This window comes from Macaca nemestrina, chromosome 13 (assembly GCF_043159975.1).
Source record: "Macaca nemestrina isolate mMacNem1 chromosome 13, mMacNem.hap1, whole genome shotgun sequence".
NCBI lineage: Eukaryota > Metazoa > Chordata > Mammalia > Primates > Cercopithecidae > Macaca > Macaca nemestrina.
In genome coordinates, this window is record NC_092137.1 from 58907741 (window position 1) to 58924344 (window position 16604).

Consider the following 16604-nt stretch of genomic DNA (forward strand, 5'->3'; position numbering starts at 1 on the left):
AGCTGACTGGAAACTCAGGCAGAGTCTATATGCTGCAGTCTTGAAACAGAAAGAATGACATTCTTTCCTTTGAGACTTTCAACTGATTGGATGAGGCCCACCCACATTATAGAGGGAAATCTGCCTTCCTTAACATGTGCCAATTATAAATGTTAATAAATGTTAATCACAACGAAAAAATTCCTTCCCAGCAACATCTAGACTGTCTTCTTATGAGTTTAAAATGTTTGAAACTTCATTTGCTTATGGAGCCCACAGATGACAGCCAGCTTTTGCCTGCATATGAGGGGCAGCACTGTCAGAATGGTAGGGTTGCCACAGTCAGGCACCAGGCAGGTGATCAGGGTACACATTTCCCATTCACTGTGACAGTAGCATAGGCACCATGTGCTGGGCACCATAGCCTAGCTAAGTTGACACATAAAATTAACCATCACACTAATTAAGACAATTTTAGAAAATAAAAACAAACTAAAAACACATGTAATAAAGCCCTTTCAAATGATCTCTGCTAAATGTTTCAGTGTGTATCCCTAGAGTCTTCCTCTTGTGTTTGTATGTCTTTTCTTTTTCTTAAGTTGAGAATAAAGTGTTTATTCTATTTCCTAAGTCTTTATTTATTTAAGAGTATGTACACCTTCTCACTTCATTAAAATTATTTATTTTTCAATCATATTTAATAACTTCAGTACAACCAGTTGAAGGGCTTGTTGGATCATTAGGTTTTTAATTTTATATGGACATCATATCTTTTCACATGTAACTTTTGAATATATTACTACACGTGCATTTGCTAGTTAAAAATATGTACATTTTTAAACTTTTTGCATGCATGGCTAAATTGCCTTCCAGAAATGTACCAATTTATATTCCCAATATCAATATTCCAGAGGCCAGTTTCCTTCCCTATGTTTCAATATTAGGTGTTAGAATAAAAATATTCCAATCTGAAAGATAAAAAAGACCTTGCATTATTGTTTTAATTTGAATTTCTTGATTTCTAATTATGTTAAATGAGTTTCTTATGTTTATTTATATTAGTAGTTCTTTGTGAATTGTCCACTTTGCTCAACAATTTCTATGAAGATGCTTGCTGTTTTCCTATTATAAAAACTGTACGCCATATGTATATACACAAACAGTTATATATGGAATACATTTATAACTATATGTATATTATAGTTATATATGACATACATATATATGTATGTGTGTGTATACATTGTGTGTATATATACGCACACACAGTAATGTGTGTGTGTGTATATATATACACACAGTTATATCTATATATGGGAATTGTATGTTTTGTGTGTGTGTGTGTGTGTATGCCATACAGTTATATATATATATGTATATACATATATGGCATATATATGTGTATATGTGTGAAGTTTATCAAACTGAAGTAAAAAACTCATCAATTTTTTCTGTTATGTTATACTTTTGACATCATGCATTTCAAATTTTTTCTATCCCAGGATGGAATACCTTCTAGTGCCATTATAGTTTATTTTCTTTTTGTAAGCCCTAGAATTACACTTGATGTGTGGTGTGAGGTAGGGATTATTTGTCAGTTTAAGATTTTGTTTGAACTACCATTTTTTCTATCTACTTCTATACCTGAGGGAGATGGCATGCAACAGACTAAAAATGCTAGAAAGAAGCAACTTTACAATTTCATATCTGGTTGACCCAATAAAGATCACAGTGTTTCTGCACCATTATTATTCTGTCTAAAAGCAGGATTAAAGGTAATGGCAGTTGCCTCAGGCATCCATGCATATGAATGCATGTGTATGTTTATGTGGATGTGTGTAGATATATATGGGCATGAAAGAGAATATACCTATAAGATGACAATGAGGAATCTGGGAATCGTTTTTAGTATTAACTCTATCATCTTATTAGCTACAAATTTTTCAAGACTTGAGAATTTTTATTTGTTGACAATACTTGCATCTTTAATCAGTAATCATGCTAGATTAAAAAGTACTAGACTACAGTATTTTAACTGCAGCAGTATGTATTTAGGTACAAGGGCAGAATATGTCCATAGACAAGATACTGCCTCTATTTCATGGACATATTCTGCCACTGAGCAAATCTTGTTACCAGTGACTATGTTGACTTGGAAAGGTTATGACACACATCCCTAGCACAGTGCTGTTTGTGACCCTGTTGTAATTTTCACTGTATTTATGTACCCCCATAGGAAATGTCTTCCATTTAGTTTTTACAAAATGGTTAGTTATTGGGTACAAGAAAGTGCAGTGACTAAGATAAATCTTACCCTATATAGTCTTATTTTTTCCCCTCATCTTAACAATCCTCATCACTCTCATCATCAATTTTTCATCACTAAATATGGGACAAGAAGCAGTGACATGAAGTTTCAAGTGAGCCATATTAAGAACTATGATTTTCATAATTGCTAGAAGTAAGCAGGCTTAGTATTTTGTCAATATGTTTTATATATTAGCCAATTTATTTTAGATTAGCTGTCTTTTTGAGATTTTTTTTTCAGAGTTATCTTGAAGTTTATTTTTAGTGTGGCAAAATTCCTTATTAATATTTGTAGGTTTTCATTATGCATTTCACTGTTTTACACTTGAAATTTTTAGGAGATAGGGCTTAGCATTTTACATTTTATCAAGCTCCTCAGAATATTTATATAGCTATTCAGTTTTAGAAGACCTAGACTATCGCATTTGGTTTTAGAATTTGTATATTCAGAGAGATTTTCTCATGAAATGTTGTGAGAAGACAGGTTAAAGTGCCTAGCACAGAGCCAGGCACAGAGTAGGCATTGTATAAATGTACATTATATATTTTATCTGGGTGTTACGGGTAATTAGCAAATTGATGTGGACTTGGTCTGTTCCACATTTGTGGCTGTTTTTAAGGAAGCTTCCATTTAAATACATACATTTTACAGTGTATGTTTTGTATTACTGATCTCTATGAGCTTAACATTTGGAGGACGGTGTTTATTGACTTTTTAGTGTGAACATCTCATCATTTTGTTAAAGATTCAATATTCTGAATATTCTAGGAACATAAATATCCACAAGTACTACTTGCATTAGCTAACAGAATTACCATATATTTGCACAGCTGTTAAATGGTTGTTTTAAAATTAAAAAAAAATAGTTCAGGTGTATGGAATTATTCAAATTATGTAAATATTCAGAGGTTTATACCAAAATAAGAAGATGCCACCTTGTGGTACAAAAAAAATATTTTTAAGTACATTTGTAATATGTGCTTGACAAATCTTTGGTATACCATGTGGTTGACAAACCTATTTGAGTAAATAGGAAAAGCAGCTAAAATACTCATGCTCGTGGCCAAGTATTTTATTTTTATTTCTTTTGAGATGGAGTTTCTCTCTTGTCGCCCAGGCTGGAGTACAGTGGCGTGGTCTCAGCTCACTGCAACCTCTGCTTCCCTGGTTCAAGTGATTCTCCTGCCTCAGCCTCCTGAGTAGCTGGGATAATGGGAACCTGCCACTGTGCCCAGCTAATTTTTGTATTTTTGTATTTTTTTTTTTGTAGATATGGAGTTTCACCATGTTGGCCAGGCTGGTCTCAAACTCTTCACCTTGGGTGATCTGCCTGCCTCGGCCTCCCAAAGTGCTGGGATTACAGACATAAGCCACTGTGCCCGGACACTAAATGTTTTAATTCAGCAACTGTGTCACAAATAGAAAGATCACATGGGGAAAATTATGTGGGAGTGTGTTGTTTTATGAAAGCAGGGGTCTATTCAGTAGTATACAGTTGTTACAAAGGTATTACAATGGAAAATTTCAAAGATGTGTAATGGAATATAATAAACTCACAACATGTATTTTAAAATTAAAATCGTAGTGTATTTTCAAGAACGATTGCTACATTTTGTTCCTTTAGGTAAAGAGTAAAATTTTATTATGATTTCACTTTAATGAACTTAATTTAAGATAATCTTTTACTTGGATAATGTTTACCTATATTAAAATGATGTTTTGTTAAAAAGATAAAGATCACTTGAAATGAATCGTGAACTATAGCATACACCTAGATGACAAGTAGATTTCTTACATCAGATGATCTTGGAACTTCTGAGAATGAGTCAATCTTGGAAATCATGTAGTTTGATATTTTATCTTTTATTGGCATGTAAACTAAGGCATAGAGATGTTAAATGACTTGCCCAGGAACCTCCACCTCCTCAGCAGTTCCCTATCTTTATCCTGTGCTGCTTCTTCTTCCCCAAACTACATTTGAATTGGCCTCTTGTATTGAGAATCTTTGTTTTCCAGAAAAAGAATAGATGAGAATACATTTCTCCCCTCTGAACCTTTCATTAAATGTTTATTCTGTTGCATTTCTCCATAAGCATTTTTATATTGCCATTTTCTCCTCTTATTAGAATACTTAATATAGTTCCAAATAGTACATAATTGAAAACAGTTTATCATATCCATTTTTATTTATTAGTATAATAGTATCCCTGCGATCTGGTGGCGGTAAAGTACTGAACTATTTTATTGTAATTTATCTCATTTTAAATGTTCATTTGGGTCTATGAAATTGCATAATACTTTTAATACTTTGTAGAAATATACTTTCAGAGTATGTGTTGGAAAAAAAAAACCCTCAAATATCAGAATTGGCCTTGAAATTTTGCAGAAACAATATTGTGGGATATTCCAAATCTAAACAAGTGAATGAATCAGCCTATCATTTCAAAGATTTTGAAAGGGTGTGCACATGTATATGTACCAAGGACATAAAAGATCATGTTCATAGACATTTATCCATGACAAGTGACAAAGGAAGTTACTGGCAGGCCTTGTTATAGAATCTCCAGAGCACTGTGAGTGGATTTATCAGGAAAAGTATCACACATAGAATTGTATCTATCTTATTTTTATTATTTTTATTTTTGACTTTTATTTTAGGTTCAGAGGGTACATGTGCAGGTTTGCTACATGAATAAATTGTGTGTTGCTAAAATTTGGTGTAGGAATGATCCCATCACCCAGATAGTATACATAGTACCCAATAGGTAGTCAGCCCATGTCTCCCTCCTACCCTTTTTACTCCTGTAATCCTCAGTGTCTGTTGTCCCCATCTTTGTGTCCATGCTTACTCAATGTTTAGCGTCCACTTATGAATGAGAACATGTGGTATTTGATTTTCTTTTCCTGTGTTACTTTGCTTAGGATGATGGCCTCCAGCTTTATCCATGTTGCTGCGAAGGCCATAATTACATTCTTTTTATGGCTGTGTAGTATTCCATGGTGTATATGTACCACATTTTCTTTATCCAGTCCACCAGTGATGGGCATATAAGTTGATTCCATGTCTTTGTTATTGTGATTAGTGCTGCAGTGAACACACAAGTGCGTGTGTCTTTTTGATAGAACAATTTATTTTCTTTGGGGCATATACCCAATAGTAGGATTTCTGGGTTGAATGAAAGTTCTGTTTTGACTGGGCACGGTGGCTCATGCCTGTAATCCCAGCACCTTGGGAGGCCAAGGCGGGCGATCACAAGGTCAAGAGATTAAGACCATCCTGGCCAACATGGTGAAACTATGTCTCTACTGAAAATAGAGAAGCATTAGCTGGGTGTTGTGGCATGCACCTGTAGTTCCAGCTACTCAGGAGGCTGAGGCAGGAGAATCGCTTGAACCCAGGAGGTGGAGGTTGCAGTGAGGCAAGATTGCACCATTGCACTCCAGCCTGGCCACAAAGCAAGATTAAAAAAGAAAAAAAAAAAAGTTCTGTTTTAAGTTCTTTGAGCTCTCTCCAAGCTCCTTTCCACAGTGGCTGAAATAATTTAAATTCCCATCAGCAGTGTATAAGTATTCCCTTTTCTCCACAACCTCGCCAACATCTGTTATTTTTTGACTTTTTAATAATAGCTATTCTGACTGGTGTGAGGTGGTATCTCATTGTGGTTTTGTAGAATTATATTTAAATGAAGTCTTGAGGAATAAGAATAATTTAGATAATCAGGTGGTGCTGAGGTAGGTACTCTAAGCAGAAATGGTGTGGCCCATGTCTATTTATCTTTGGGACATAGTGATTAAAATTTGTTTGGAGATGAAGGACCTTATATAAGGGTAAGATTATTCAGGATAGATGATGAATTAATTGTGTTTAGCTGTTTTCCATATGTAATGGAAAGCCATGAGTGACTTTTAGTTAACAACGTGTTATGAATGAACTAGCATTATGATTGAAGATTATACATGAAAGTGTGGTTTTGAGGAAATAGCATGAAATGAAATGAGTGTGTGTGAATTTCTCTTAATTCAACAACTAATCTTTCTATTTCCCGATGTACTTTGATTTGCAAGTATCATAGAAGAAAATATTTTTATTACCTTTATTTGGTTAATTTTCCTTTCTTCACGTATTGACCAGAAATAGGGCAATAGAAAATCTATACTCCCTTTGCAACAGTTTATCTTTTCAATAGCACCAACCCTTAGGACAACTGTCACCTTCCCAGTGCAGATTTACTTAAAAGAAAAAAAGCCTAGGGGTGTGTTGTGGTTTGAATGTGTTTCCAGAAAGTGTGTGTTGGAAACTTAATCCACAATGCAGCCGTGTTAAGAGGTAGGGCCTGCTGGGAGGTTTTTAGGTTCCCACCTTCATGAGTGGATTAATGTTGATCATAAAAGGGCTTAAGGATGTGAATTTGAGCTCTTGGTCTCCCTTACTCTTCTTTGCCCTTCCATTATGGGACGATAGCGAGAAAGTCCTTATCAGATGCCAGCCCCTTGATCTTGGTATTCTCAGCCTCCAGAACTGCGAGAAATAAATTTCTATTGTATATAAGTTACTCAGTCTGTGAGTCTTTGACATTCTAACAGTACCAAACAGACTAAGACAGGGTGGTTGCACAAAAATGTGGTAGAGTACCCCATCATTTATATACTGTTAGTATTTGTGTTCGTAGGAGGTCAGTTAACTCAGTATAGCCCAGAATAGGCATCAAGAAGCTAAAGAAAGCCTTTCTCAAAAATGTCTTTGTGGTAGGTGGAATAATGGCTCCTCGAAGATGTTTATGTTCTAATCCCACAGACCTGTGAATATGTTAGGTTATATGGTTTGCAGATGGAATTAGGTTGTGAGTCAGCTGACCTGAAAAAAGAGAGATTATAGTAGAATCTCCGGGCTAAGCATGTTAGCACTGGATTGTCTGAGTGAATCTAAAGTAACCATAAGGATCCTTAAAAGTGAAAGACAGAGACAGAAGAGAAGGTTGGGATGATAAAATGTCAGAAGGACTCAACCTACCATTGCTGGTTTTGAAGATGAAAAGGGGGGTGTTTGGTTTAAGACAAGGAATGTGGGCAACCTTTAAGAAGCTGGAAAAGGCTGAGTATGAGGGCTCAAGCCTGAAATCCCAGCTACTCAGGATGCTGAGGCAGGGGGGTCAATTGAATTCAGAAGTTCGAAGCTGCAGTGCACTATGATTGCACCACTGCACTGCAGTGGAGTGACAGAGTGAGACCTCGATCAAGGCAAGGAAACAGTACTCTTTAGAAACTTCTGAAAGAAATATTGGCCTCTGGCCCTACCTTGACTTTAGCCCAGTGAGATCTGCAACAGACTTCTCACCTGCAGAACTGTAAAATAGTACGTTTTTGTTGTTTGAAGCCACTAAGTTTATGGTAATATGTCACAGCACCAGTAGCAAATAAACACAGCCCAGACCAAAGATCAAAGAAGGATGAGAATGATCCTCCTTCTCCTCATCTTATAGTTACTCTGTGGAAGACTGACTGTCTGTCAGGTACTCAACATAATCTCATCCAGTTCTTACTGCTACCTTGCTGGCAGGTGTTATCGCTAGCTTGTAAATGATAAACAAATGCTGTCAGGAATTTAGGAAGAAATTCTCCCCAGAGCCTTGAAGTTTGTGTGTGACAGAGATCAGGTTTAAACTGTTTCGACTGAGGACAAAGTCTCATCCTCTTTATTGCAGGAATGGTTGGGAGGCAGTAGAGCTTTGGGTTAAGCACATTGGCTCTGGAGTCAGACTGCCCGGTTTGAATTCTTGCTCTTCATCGTATTAGACTAGTGCCTAGGACATAGTAAATCCTCAGTACATCTCAGCTGTTATTATGATGAATTGTTGTTGTTATTATTATTATTATTATTGTACCTCATAGATGGCACTATAAGAGTAGTCATTGTCTTAGGAAGGTGTTTGTTAAAGTAACTACTACAACATCCATTCTATTAGGCTTAAGTATAAACTTCTCAAACTTCATTTTATACTTTAATTTTAGCTTTTGGAATTTGTTGAAATGCCTCTTCAGCTCATTAAGCAGTGAACTTGAAACTCATTAATTCATGTATTTACCTGGCATGGTCTTTATTTCTAACTACTAGAATGCTCTATTTTTGTCAAACCCTAATGATTGCCAGACAATATCCTGAAATAATTTTCTATGATGGTTACTCTTTTGACTGGACCTACCTTTGCGCAGTGAACTATTTTTTTTTGGAAAGATACTTGGGTTTAGGCAAACAGGCATCTGAATGGACAGAATACAGTCCCTTGGGTGTAAGTGATGATCCGTTGGTTCTACCGTTGTCAAGAGATGGCATTATGATTTCGCTGGACACCTATGCAACTTGCAGGCCATTTTATCATTCATTGTCTTACAAGTGAGCCCTGTTCCCTGTTTAACCAACCCTCAACCACAGAAGGTGGGTAGCAAGCTGATAAATCTCTACCAAGGCTGTATGAAGTCACTGGTCTTCAGACTGCTAATTTAATGGTAAATCACTATTCTGGTAATCCATAATGACAGAATTTCTGGTTGTCCCAATATTCTGATTTCAATGCCCAGTACAAGGCTATCATTCATCTTTGGCCCCAGACCAGTGCTGAAGTAAATGTATGCAGCCAGTTCTGGTATGTACTGAGTCTGAGATTAAACATGCTCTTGACACCTGGAACCCTCAGATGTTAATCTCTTCTTAGTCAGTTTCCTGATCTTCTATTTGCTCTTCAACTCCCTTGTTTTCCCTGATATTCTTTTCTCCTTTTTCATTGTTCCTCTTTCACTTCTCATTCTTCGTTTCTTTTATGGACTCCACTTCTATAGTTCTGACATTAAAAGATAGCTTTATCTAGTTTTAAACTTCTACCCTCTACTCTTCTTGTTCTGTTCTCTCTTTCTGAATGCTTTTTTTGACTTTCATGCCAACAATTATTACCCCTGTGCTGATGACTCCCATCCCATTTTACTAGCTCCTAAATTCTTACCTGATCTTCAGACTTATGAATCCAGGGACCTGGCAGCTGGGCATGCAGATGAATCTTGAAATCATCTTTCCTGTATAAGCCTAGGTTTTCTGTCCTACTTGTGGCATCATTATCCTACAACATTCAAATAAAAATCAACTGTTTTTCCCATTTTGGCATATTGTAATGTGTTTCTTGAATCTCTTTTCTCTCCATCTTTATTATATTTGTCCTGATTCAGGTCCATGTATTTGTTATCTGAATATTAATTTTGTTTTGATCATTTTCATGTATCATTATAAATTTTATCATTAAATATATCCATCATGCTTTCTACTTTTTAATTTCATCCATTGCTTTAATGCTTAGGCGGTACTAATCTACCATGAAATAAGTTAAATATTCATATAGATTTCCCTCTAGATTATTATGGTTTCTTTTTTATTAATTATTAATGCTTTATAGTTTCTTTCCTTTTTCATGTTAAATGTTCTTTCATGTTATTATCATTACTTATTTAAGTTTTAGATACTTGAATTTTTCTTGATTGAATTTCTTGAATGTTTGCTCCAATAATTTTTGTAAAAACTAGTTCTTACAATTATTAGTTTTAGTATATTTTTATTTTTAAAAATATTTTTAATTATTTCTGCTTTCATTTTTAATATTATCTTTTTTTCTGATTTTCCTAAGTTTTCTTTGTTGATAGTATTTAGGATTATGAATTTGCCTCTAGGTTACAGCTTTTTAAGCAACATGTGTTATAGTATGCAATACTTTAAAAAAATTCATATTTTATGTATGAAGAATTTCACATGGATGTAATGTAAACAGAATAGTTTAATCACCCCCCAGTTACCTATCACCAGACTTCAACAATTATCAACATTTTGCCATATTTATTCCCCCGTGCCCCCATTGTTTTTGCAGTATTCTAAAGCAAATCCTAGATATTGTGAAATACAGTAATATTTACTTATATTTTTAATTTTGAGTTTCCTACTATTAAAAAAGGTTTAGATTATATATGGGTGTATGTATTTGCATGTTTATGTACTCATATGTATATGTGTGTATATATACAGACACTCTGATACACATGCACATACATTTTCAAGTAATTGGTGAATCTTTTAAGCTTAATTAAAATATTTGCAGTTTCAGGGAATATAGTCAGATAATTTGATCTGTATTATTTCTGCTTCTCCTAATAAACTTGGTTCTTCTTATAGATTATTATCTCACCCATTTGACAAACTATGTATTCTTCAAATGCAAGGAAAATCTGCTTTCAGAGTTGGCAGCACGATACATTTTATCAACTATGCTAGTCAAATTTCCATGTTACCATTATCTTAATTATAATAATCCAAATCTCCATGTCATCAAATTCTTCATGTTCTGTCCAAAGCTGAGAACATTGTATTAAAATCTATTATGACAACTTTTTCATTTTTATCTGCCTGCCAATTTTTGCTTAATATGTTTGAATGTTATATTATTTGACTCATAAAGGTTCATGACTGATATATCTCTTATGAAACTTTTATCAATATAAAACAACTCTCTTTTATTCTATTTTAGTCTTTTTATCTTTAAGCCTACATTGTCCAAAGTTAATATTGTCACCTCTACTTAAATTTAATTTGTGCTCTCTAGATTCCTCCTCTCTGGGCAGGGCATCTCTGAAAGAAAGGCAGCAGCCCCAGGCAGGGTCTTATAGATAAAACTCCCATCTCCCTGTGACACTGCACCTGGGGGAAGGGGCAGCCGTGGGTGCAGCTTCAGCAGATTTAAATGTTCCTGCCTGTGACTCTAAAGAGAGCAGCGGATCTCCCAGCGTGGTGCTCAAGCTCTGCTAAGGGACAGACTGCCTCTTCAAGTGGGTCCCTGAACCTGGTGCCTTCTGACTGGGAGACACCTCCCAGCAGAGGTTAACAGACACCTCATACAGGAGAGCTCTGGCTGGCGTCTGGCAGGTGCCCCTCTGGGAAAAGTCTTCCAGAGAAAGAAACAGGCAGCAATCTCTGCTGTTCTGCAGCCGCCGCTGGTGATACCCAGGTAAACAGGGTCTGGAGTGGACCCCAGCAATCTCCAGCAGACCTGCAGCAGGGGAGCCTGACTGTTAGAAGGAAAACTAACCAAACAGAAAGGAATAGCATCAACATTAACAAAAAGGATGTCCACACAAAAACTGCATCTGAAGATCACCAACATCAAAGACCAAAGGTAGATAAATCCATGAAGATGAGGAAAAGCCAGTGCAAGAAAGCTGAAAATTTGAAAAACCAGAACGCTTCTTCTCCTCCAAAGGATCACAACTCCTTGCCAGCAAGAGAACAAAACTGGACAGAGAATGAGTTTGATGAATTGACAGAAGTAGGCTTCAAAAGGTGGGTAATGACAAACTCCTCTGAGTTAAAAGAGCATATTCTAACCCAATGCAAGGAAGGTAAGAACCTTGAAAAAAGGTTAGAGGAATAGCTAACTAAAATAACCAGTTCAGAGAAGAAAAAAATGACCTGATGGAGCTGAAAAACACAGCATGAGAACTTTGTGAAACATACACAAGTATCAATAGCCAAATCGATCAACTGGAAGAAAGGATATCAGAGATTGAAGATCAACTTAATAAAATAAAGCATGGAGACCAGATTAGAGAAAAAAATGAAAAGGAACAAACAAAGCCTCCAGGAAATATGGGACTATGTGAAAAGACTAAACCTATGTTTGATTGGTGTACCTTAAAGTGATGGGGAGAATGGAAACAAGTTGGAGAACACTCCTCAGGATATTAACCAGGAGAACTTCCCCAACCTAGCAAGACAGGCCAACATTCAAATTTAGGAAATACAGAGAACACGACAAAGTACTCCTTGAGAAGAGCAACCCCAAGACACATAATCGTCAGATTCACCAAGGTTGAAATGAAGGAAAACATGTTAAGGGCAGCCAGAGAGAAAGGTTGGGTTTCCAACAAAGGGAAGCCCGTCAGACTAACAGTCATTCTTTCTGCAGAAACCCTACAAGCCAGAAGAGAGTGAGGGCCAATACTCAACATTCTTAAAGAAAAGAATTTTCAACCCAGAATTTCATATCCAGTCAAACTAAGGTTCATAAGCAAAGGAGAAATAACATCCTTTACAGACAAGCAAATCTTGAGAGATTTTGTCACCATCAGGCTTGCCTTACAAGAGCTCCTGAGGGAAGCATTAAATAATGGAAAGGAAAAACTGATACCAGCCACTGCAAAAACATACCAAATTCTGAAGACCATCGACACTGAAGACACTGCATCAACAGGCAAAATAATGAGCTAGCATCATAATGACAGGATCAAATTGACACATAACAATATTAGCCTTAAATATAAATGGGTCAAATTCCCCAATTAAAAGACACAGACTGGTAAATTGGATAAAGAGTCAAGGCCCACTGGTGTGCTGTATTCCGGAGACTCATCTCATATGCAAAGACACACATAAGCTCAAAATAAAGGGATGGAGGAATATTTACCAACCAAATGGAAAGCAAAAAAAATAAAAAAAATTAAAAAAAATTTAAAAAGCAGGGATTGCAATCCTAGTCTCTGATAAAACAGACTTTAAACCAACAAAAATCAAAAGAGACAAAGAAGGGCATTACATAATGGTGAAGGGATCAACACAATAAGAAGAGCTAACTATCCTAAATATATATGTGCCCAATACAGGAGTATGCAGATTCATAAAGAAAGTTCTTAGAGATCTACAAGAGACCTAGACTCCCACACAATAATAGTGGGAGACTTTAACATCCCACTGTCAATAATAGACAGATCAATGAGACAGAAAATTAACAAGGATATTCAGGACTTGAACTCAGCTCTGGACCAAATGGACCTAATAGACATCTACAGAACACTCCACCCCAAATCAACAGAATATACGTTCTTCTCAGTTCCACATTGCACTTATTCTAAAATCAACCACATAATTGGAAGTAACACACTCCTCAGCAAATGCAAAATAACAGAAATCATAACAAACAGTCTCTCAGACCACAGTACAATCAAATTAGAACTCAGGATTAAGAAACTCACTCAAAACTGCACAACTACATGGAAACTGAACAACGTGCTCCTGAATGACTACTGGGTAAAAACAAAATTAAGGCAGAAATAAATAAGTTCTTTGAAACCAATGAGAACAAAGACACAATGTACCAGAATCTCTGGGACACAGCTAAAGCAGTGTGTAGAGGGAAATTTATAGCACTGAATGCCCATAGGAGAAAGTGGGAAAGATCTAAAATCTACACCCTAACATCACAATTGAAAGAACTAGAGAAGCAAGAGCAAACAAACCCGAAAGCTAGCAGAAGACACGAAATAAGATCAGAGCCGAACTGAAGGAGATAGAGACACACACAAAAAAAACCCTTCAGTAAATCAATGAATTCAGGAGCTGGTTTTTTGAAAAGATTAAGAAAATTGATAGAACACTAGCCAGACTAATAAAGAAGAAAAGAGAGAAGAATCAAAAAGACACAATAAAAAATGATAAAGGGGAGATCACCACTGATCCCACAAAAATACAGACTACCATCAGAGAATACTATAAACACCTCTACGCAAATAAACTAGAAAATCTAGAAGAAATGGATAAATTCCTGGACACATACACCCTCCCAAGACTAAACCAGGAAGAAGTCAAATCCCTGAATAGACCAATAACAAGTTCTGAAATTGAAGCAGTAATTAATAGCCTACCAACCATAAAAAGTCCAGGACCAGATGGATTCACAGCAGAATTCCACCAGAAGTACAAAGAGGAGCTGGTACTGTTTCTTCTGAAAGTATTTCAAACAATTGAAAAAGAGGGACTCCTCCCTAACTCATTGTATGAAGCCAGCATCATCTTGATACCTAAACGTGGCAGAAACACAACACATAAAGAAAATTTCGGGTAAATATCCCAGATGAACATCAATGCAAAAATCCTCAATAAAATACTGGCAAACCAAATTCAGCAGCACGTTAAAGCTTATCAATCACGATCAAGTTGGCTTCAACCCTGGGATGCAAGGCTAGTTTAACATACACAAATCAATAAACGTAATCCATCACATAAACAGAACCAATGACAAAACCCACATGATTATCTCCATAGATGCAGAAAAGACCTTCAATAAAATTCAACACCCCTTCATGCTAAAAACTCTCAATAAACTAGGTATTGATGGAATGTATCAAAAAATGACAAGAGCTATTTATGACAAACCCACAGCCAATATCATACTGAGAGGGCAAAAGCTGGAAGCATTCCCTTTGAAAACCAGCACAAGAGAAGGATGCCCTCTCTCACCACTCCTATTCAACATAGTACTGGAAGTTCTGGCCAGGGCAGTCAGGCAAGAGAAAGAAATAAAGTGTATTCAAATAGGAAGAGAGGAAGTCAAATTGTCTCTGTTTGCAGATGACATGATTCTATGTTTAGAAAACTCCATCGCCTCAGCCCAAAATCTCCTTAAGCTGATAAACAACTTCAGCAAAGTCTCAGGATACAAAATCAATGTGCAAAAATCACAAGCATTCCTATACACCAATAATGGGCAAACAGTGAGCCAAATCATGAGTGAACCCATTCACAATTGCTGTAAATAGTATAAATACCTAGGAATACAACTTACAAGAGATGTGAAGGACCTCTGCAAGGAGAACTACAAACCACTGTGCAAGGAAATAAGAGAGGACACAAACAAATGGAAAAACATTCCATGCTCATGGATAGGAAGGATCAATATCGTGAAAATGGCCATACTGCCCAAAATAATTTATAGATTCAATGCTATCCCCATCCAGTTACCATTGACTTTCTTCACGGAATTAGAAAAACTACTTTAAATTTCATATGGAACCGAAAAACAGCCTGTATAGCCAAGACAATCCTAAGCAAAAAGAACAAAGCTGGAGGCATCATGCTACCTGATTTCAAACTATACTAGAAGGCTACAGTAACCAAACAGCATGGTACTGGTACCAAAACAGATATATAGACCTATGGAACAGAACAGAGGCCTCAGAAATAATGCCACACATCTACAAGTATCTGATCTTTGACAAATCCGACCAAAACAAGCAATGGGGAAAGGATTCCCTATTTAATAAATGGCGTTGGGAAAACTGGCTAGCCATATGCAGAAAACTGAAACTGGACCCCTTCCTTACACCTTATACAAAAATTAACTCAAGATGTTTTAAAGACTTAAACATAAGACTTAAAACCATAAATACCCCAGAAGAAAACCTAGGCAATACCATTCAGGACATAGGCATGAGCAAAGACTTCATGACTAAAACACCAAAAACAATGGCAACAAAAGTCAAAATTGACAAATGGGATCTAATTAAACTAAAGAGCTTCTGCATAACAAAATAAACTATCAGAGTGAACAGGCAACATACAGAATGGGAGAAAATCTTTGCAATCTATCCATCTGACAAGGAGCTAATATCTTGAACCTACAAAGAACTTATATTTACAAGAAAAAAACAAACAACCCATCAAAAAGTGGGCAAAGTATATCAACAGGCACTTCCTAAAAGAAGACATTTATGTGGCCAACAAACATATGAAAATGGCAATCATTAAAAAGTGAGGAATGGCAATCATTAAAAAGTGAGGAAACAACAGATGCTGGAGAGGATGTGGAGAAATAGGAACACTTTTACACTGTTGTTGGGAGGATAAGTTAGTTCAGCCATTGTGGCAATTCCTCAAGAATCTAGAACCAGAAATACTATTTGACCCAGCAATTCCATTACTGGGTATATACCCAAAGGATTATAAATCATTCTACTATAAAGATACATGCACACGTATATGTTTGTTGAGGCACTAATCACAATAGCAAAGACTTGGAAACAACCCAAATGCCTATCAATGATAGACTGGATAAAGAAAATGTGGCACATATACACCATGGAATACTATGCAACCATAAAAAAGGATGAGTTCATATACTTTGCGGGGGCATGGATGAAGCTGGAAATAATCATTCTCAACAAACTAACACAGTAACAGAATTCCAAACACCGCATGTTCTCACTCATGAGTGGCAGTTGAACTACGAGAACACATGGACACAGGGAGGGGAACATCACACATTGGGGCTTGTCGGGGTGGGGGCCTAGGAGAGGGATAACATTAGGATAAATACCTAATGTAGATGACAGGTTGATGGGTGCAGCAAACCACCATGGCACGTGTATACCTATGTAACAATCCTGGACATTCTGCACATGTATCCCATAACTTAAAGTATAAAAAAATTAATTTGTACTTGGTTGAGAAATCTCTACT